Source organism: Typopeltis vanoorti, chromosome 8 (genome assembly GCF_054136105.1).
Source record: "Typopeltis vanoorti isolate ZY-2024b chromosome 8, IOZ_Tvanoo_1.0, whole genome shotgun sequence".
Taxonomy (NCBI): Eukaryota; Metazoa; Arthropoda; class Arachnida; order Uropygi; family Thelyphonidae; genus Typopeltis; species Typopeltis vanoorti.
This window is the reverse complement of record NC_143556.1, coordinates 124,925,061-124,931,873: the sequence shown is the minus strand read 5'-3', so window position 1 is coordinate 124,931,873 and position 6,813 is coordinate 124,925,061. Positions and strand designations below refer to the sequence as shown.

At 42.9% G+C, this 6,813-nt stretch overlaps 1 pseudogene; it reads left to right on the top strand.

Annotated features, from left to right (window-relative positions):
- Positions 1-5,785: 5,785 nt before the first annotated feature.
- On the top strand, positions 5,786-6,441 carry LOC150104329 (small subunit ribosomal RNA; annotated as a pseudogene; the record flags this gene model as incomplete).
- Between the last annotated feature and the right edge of the window lie 372 nt (positions 6,442-6,813).

The window sequence follows — 6,813 nt, the reverse complement described above, 5'->3', positions numbered from 1 at the left end:
ATCCTGGTTATCCTTGCCTGGCTTTAAATTTTGTGTGTGTGTGTGTGTGTGTGTGTGTGTGTGTGTGTGTGTGTGTGTGTGCTTTGCGTTTATATTACGTGTGGCTCTTTGTATATATTTTTGTGTATCGTATTATCTATGTGGTGGATTAAGATTTGTGCGTGTGTAATTGTGGTAGTGTTCTTGTGTGTGCTTTTCCTGAGTGTGTGGCATTGTGTGTGGTGGTTTATGTGTGCGTCGTTTTGTCTGAATATGTGTGCGTATTTTTGGTGGTGGTGTGTGTGGTTTTTTCTGAGTGTTTGTGCGGTGGTGGTGGTGTGTGGCATTGTGTGTGTGTGGTGGATTGTGTGTGCTTTTGTCTGTGTGTGTGCTTTTGTCTGTGTGTGTGTTTGCGATAGGGATTTTGTGTGGTTTTTTCTGAGTGTTTGTGTGGCATTATTTCTGTGTGTTTGTGGCAGGGTTTGTGTCATTGTGTTTGTGGTGGTTTCATTCGAGTGTGTGGCATTGTGTTTGGTGGTGGTGGTGGTGTCTGTGTGTGGAGGGTTGTGTGTGTCTGGGGGGGGATTATGTTTGCTTTTGTCTGTGTGTTTGTATTTGTGGTGGTGTTTTTGTGTGGTTTTTTCTGAGTGTGTGGTATTATGTGTGTGTGTTTGTGGAGTGTTTGTTGCGTTGTCTCTATGTGGTTGCTATATCTGTGTGCGAATGCGGTCGTGTTGTCTGTGTGTGGTGGGTTGTGTGTGTGTGAGTGGTGGTTTATGTGTGGTTTTGTCTGTGTGTTTGTATTCGTGGTGGTGTTTTTGTGTGGTTTTCTCTGAGTGTGTGTGTGTGTGGCATGAAGTGTGTGTGATTGTGGCAGTGTTCGTTGCATTGTCTCTATGTGGTTGCTATATCTGTTTGCGAATGCGGTCGTGGTGTCTGTGTGGTGGGTTGTGTGGGTGTGTGGTGGTTTATGTGTGGTTTTTTCTGTGTGTTTGTATTTGTGGTGGTGTTTTTGTGTGGTTTTCTCTGAGTGAGTGTTTGTGGCATTATGTGTGTGTTTGTGGCAGAGTTTGTTGAATTGTCTCTGTGTGGTTGCTCTATTTCTGTGTGTGGTGGGTTGTGTGTGTGTGTGTTTCTGTGGTGGATTATGTGTGTGATTTTGTGAGTGTGTTTATATTTGTGGTGTGTGTGTTTGTGGTTTTTTCTATGTGAGTGTGTGGCGGATTATGTGTGTGTTTCTGTGGTGGATTATGTGTGTGATTTTGTGAGTGTGTGTGTATTTGTGGTGGTGTTTGGTTGTGGTTTTTTCCTATGTGAGTGTGTGGCGGATTATGTGTGTGTTTGTGGTGGTGTGTTTGGCATTGTATGAGTGTGTGCTGGTTTCTGTGTGTTTGCTTGTGGCGGTGTGTGTGGCATTGTGATGGATTATGTGTGTGGTTTTGTGTTGGTGTTTCTGTGTGGTTTGGTCTCTCAGTGTGTGTGTGGCATTGTATGAGTGTGTTTATGTGCGTGTGCTGGTGGTGTTGTGTGTGGCATTGTATGTGTGTGTTGTGGTTCAGGTGCTTGTGTTGTGGCGGTGTGTTTGTGATTGTGTGAGTGTGTACTGGTTTATGCGTGTGTGTTTGTGGCGGTTTTTTGTGTGTGGTGGATTATGTGCCTTTGATTGTGGCATTTTGTGTGGCGTTGGTGTGTGTGTGTGTCATATAATATATATGGGGGAATTTATATGTGTATAATATTTATATGTGTATAATATTCTTCTTGAGTGCATGTTATCATGTACTCAAGAAGAAAATTATTTTCTATGTAACATTTAGTGGTTTTGTGGTGGCGTTTTGTCTCTTAGCGTGTTTGTGGCGGTGTGTTTGTGATTGTGTGAGTGTGTACTGGTTTATGCCTGTGTGTTCGTGGCGGTTTGTGTGTGTGGTGGATTATGTGTCTTTCATTGTGGCATTGTGTGTGTGTGTCATATAATATATGTGGGGGAATTCATATGTGTATAATATGGGTTATCATGAGTGTGTTATCATGTACCCAAGAAGAATATTATTTTCTATATAACATTTTGTGGTGGCGTTTTTCTCTTAGCGTGTTTGTGACGGTGTGTTTGTGATTATGTGAGTGTGTACGGGTTTATGCCTGTATGTTCGTGGCGGTTTGTGTGTGTGGTGGATTATGTGCCTTTGATTGTGGCATTGTGTGTGTGACATATAATATATGTGGGGGAATTTATATGTGTATAATATGGGTTATCATGTGTGTGTTATCATGTACTCAAGAAGAATATTATTTTCTATATAACATTTTGTGGTTTTGTGGTGGCGTTTTGTCTCTTATCGTGTTTGTGACGGTGTGTTTGTGATTATGTGAGTGTGTACTGGTTTATGCCTGTGTGTTCGTGGCGGTTTGTGTGTGTGGTGGATTATGTGTCTTTCATTGTGGCATTGTGTGTGTGTGTCATATAATATATGTGGGGGAATTCATATGTGTATAATATGGGTTATCATGAGTGTGTTATCATGTACCCAAGAAGAATATTATTTTCTATGTAACTTTTTGTGGTTTTGTGGTGGCGTTTGGTCTCTTAGCGTGTTTGTGTTTATGTGAGTGCATACTGTTTTATGCGTGTGTGTTTGTGGTGGATTATGTGCATTTGATTGTGGCATTGTGTGTGGCGTTGGTGTCTGTCTGTCATATAATATATGTGGGGGAATTGATATGTGTATAATATGGGTTATCTTGAGTGTGATATCATGTACTCAAGAGGAATATTATTTTCTATGTAACTTTTGGTGGTTTTGTGGTGGCGTTTTCTCTCAGCGTGTTTGTGGCGGTGTGTTTGTGATTGTGTGAGTGTGTACTGGTTTATGCGTGTGTGTTTGTGGCGGTTGGTGTGTGTGTGTGTCATATAATATATGTGGGGGAATTGATATGTGTATAATATGGGTTATCTTGAGTGTGATATCATGTACTCAAGAGGAATATTATTTTCTATGTAACTTTTGGTGGTTTTGTGGTGGCGTTTTCTCTCAGCGTGTTTGTGGCGGTGTGTTTGTGATTGTGTGAGTGTGTACTGGTTTATGCGTGTGTGTTTGTGGCGGTTGGTGTGTGTGTGTCATATAATATATGTGGGGGAATTGATATGTGTATAATATGGGTTATCTTGAGTGTGATATCATGTACTCAAGAGGAATATTATTTTCTATGTAACTTTTGGTGGTTTTGTGGTGGCGTTTTCTCTCAGCGTGTTTGTGGCGGTGTGTTTGTGATTGTGTGAGTATGTACTGGTTTATGCGTGTGTGTTTGTGGCGGTTGGTGTGTGTGTGTCATATAATATATGTGGGGGAATTGATATGTGTATAATATGGGTTAACTTGAGTGTGATATCATGTACTCAAGAGGAATATTATTTTCTATGTAACTTTTGGTGGTTTTGTGGTGGCGTTTTCTCTCAGCGTGTTTGTGGCGGTGTGTTTCTGATTGTGTGAGTGTGTACTGGTTTATGCGTGTTTGTTTGTGGCGGTGTGTGTGTGTGTGTGTGTGTCATATAATATATGTGGGGGAATTGATATGTGTATAATATGGGTTATCTTGAGTGTGATATCATGTACTCAAGAGGAATATTATTTTCTATGTAACTTTTTGTGGTTTTATGGTGGCGTTTTCTCTCAGCGTGTTTGTGGCGGTGTGTTTGTGATTATGTGAGTGTGTACTGGATTATGCCTGTGTGTTCGTGGGGGTTTGTGTGTGTGGTGGATTATGTGCCTTTGATTGTGGCATTGTGTGTGGCGTTGGTGTGTGTGTGTCATATAATATATGTGGGGAAAGTTATATGTGTATAATATGGGTTATCATAAGTGTGTTATCATGTACTCAAGAAGAATATTATTTTCTACGCAACATTTTAGAACAACAAGAACAATAATATATAGATATATATTTTGTGCGTGTATCATTAAGCAAAGTATATATATATATATATATATTTTATCCTTTTTTAATATATATATATTAACTCCTTTGGAACTTCATGTCACAGATTATTCCTGGGATGTAGTTGGAAGGACCGTGTCACTAACTCTGCTAAGCTAAATTTGGCCGAGCAAGAATCGCTTATTAATATACTCAAAAACAAGAACTCCGATGACTTCAATCATACATCCTGAAATTTCTCTTTTAGGAATCTCTCATCCTCTAGAACCAGATGATGGCAATCGCAGTATAGAACGACTATTCAAACATTTTGCATTGGTTCAACCCTTGTAGATATCATGTGTCCTGATCCCACTGATGACACCTAAAGAGAGGTCGAAGTCGGTCTGGGTAGTGGCCGTTCTTCCCGTTATTATTAATTGCTTTATACATACATACACGTAAGACATATCATGGCAAGTAAAATGAAGTCGTTAACTTTTATTTAAAAGTAACGTTGATTTGTACATCATTTACGCAAAAAATCGCAATGTTTAGCTATATTTGGATGAGGATGATAAACGAATATAATATATCTTCGTATCTTTAGTAATTAAATAAATAAATAAATAAATATGTATATATATAAAATAAAAAGGTGAATATATGATGATAATAATAAACTTAAATAATATTATGCAGAGAGCAATCATAATAATGTTAACATAAGAAGAGTAAGATTTAGATGGTCGGGATGATGACCCTAAAGGGTGTCGCGAACCTACGTGTATACGTTCCCGTCCTGTGCGACGGGGTTTTTTCTTTAACTCTCCGGCTTCCTCGAGGCTCACGATCCCTCCTCGGTGCACTTGCCGATGCCGTCCGACTGCTGGCGTGCTTCGGCATAGGTGCACGTACTCGGTGCCGTTTCGAAGTGCTATTGCTGCGATATGCAGCAATAGCACTTAAAAATTTGGCAATGTTTAGTAGATTGACAGATAAGTATATGGAATAGGAGGAAAACACCAACGCGACATTGGCGTTTTCATTGCCGTACTAGTTTTAGACTTTAACGAATGGTTATTCGCGATGTGCGACAGATCCGCCTCTTCATATACTGTTACCATTGGACTGTTTTCTCCTGAAACGGAGCAATGAGGCTAAAGCCTTTCGCAGTTCTATACTATGAGGAGAGGTCCTCTTGCAGGACGGTGGAGATTAAAGACTAAAGAAAGTCTCGTCGACGGAGCGACCCACGGCAGGAGCCCGCACCCGGCAAGCAAGCACAGGCGGTGATGAGCCGTAAGGCGAGCCGCCAGTAAGTGCAGTAAGAATTCCGCCCTAATAAATAAATGAATAGTGAAATAGTAACGAGAAAAAGCAAATGAAAAAAGCATTCTAATACGAATTCCAAATGAAAACTGGTGGTGGTGGTAGTAGCGATGATGGTGGCAGTAGTAAGAGAACGAATGCCGATAACGGTGCGTTGCAGTGTCGTGACGGTCACGTGGACACGTGGTCTCCTCCAGCCTCTCCGTAACGTTTCCCAGGTATGGTCCGTTGATCTACAACGCCCAACTCCCGTCGCAGCGCTCTGCACGTGAATTCGTCTGAGCAAGCGGCTTCCGGAGATGAATTTCTAACCAACGAGTTTGCTGCCTCTGCGACCGAGCGCCCAGATTTCTAACGAAGTCGAAGCCGAAGTCCGTGCGATGCACGGGTTGGGGTCGAGGCGAACCGCTCCTCAGCACGAGGTCTAAACGAATCGGTACGCGAGTACCGCGGTGCTCCGCGAGTCGGAGCACCCCGACTGCGACGCAGTCGAAACTCTGAGAAGCGAACGCGGCAGTGGCTAGGCCGGCCGCGTTCGTTGCATTCGAACGTTATCGAATGCTACCTGGTTGATCCTGCCAGTAGTCATATGCTTGTCTCAAAGATTAAGCCATGCATGTCTAAGTACATGCCTAAGCAAGGTGAAACCGCGAATGGCTCATTAAATCAGTTATGGTTCCTTAGATCGTACCTTTTTACTTGGATAACTGTGGTAATTCTAGAGCTAATACATGCAGCAGAGCTCCGACCTTCGGGGACGAGCGCTTTTATTAGACCAAGACCAATCGGGCTTCGGTCCGAAACTCCTGGTGACTCTGGATAACTTTGAGCAGATCGCACGGTCTCGTACCGGCGACGCATCTTTCAAGTGTCTGCCTTATCAACTGTCGATGGTAGGTTATGCGCCTACCATGGTCGTAACGGGTAACGGGGAATCAGGGTTCGATTCCGGAGAGGGAGCCTGAGAAACGGCTACCACATCCAAGGAAGGCAGCAGGCGCGCAAATTACCCACTCCCGGCACGGGGAGGTAGTGACGAAAAATAACAATACGGGACTCTATTGAGGCCTCGTAATTGGAATGAGTACACTCTAAATCCTTTAACGAGGATCTATTGGAGGGCAAGTCTGGTGCCAGCAGCCGCGGTAATTCCAGCTCCAATAGCGTATATTAAAGTTGTTGCGGTTAAAGTTGTTGCGATCGCTCTGGCGATGAGGCCACTAGAACGGAAGCATAAAGGCAGCCGTTGAGACTATGCGGCAGCTGCTTCCTAAGCCGCACCATTCAGGTGTGACGTGCGGGCACCAAATCGTCCGCAGACGACCTAGGTACTGGTCTGGGTGTCGTGCTTAGAAGAGCAGCCACCATGCTGCGATCTATTGAGACTCATCCTCTGACTGGGAGATTTGTCTCCTCTGAGAGACACTTTCACTGGCAACACATGTTCGGAGCATTTCCGTGTCCTTCCCGCTCCGGATAACTGATGAAATACTAGGACGGGAACGAATAAATCGTGTCCAGAGCATTTCCGTGTCCTGAAGAAATTGGAAAGTTATATGTGGAGCATTTCCGTGTCCTGATGAGATTGAA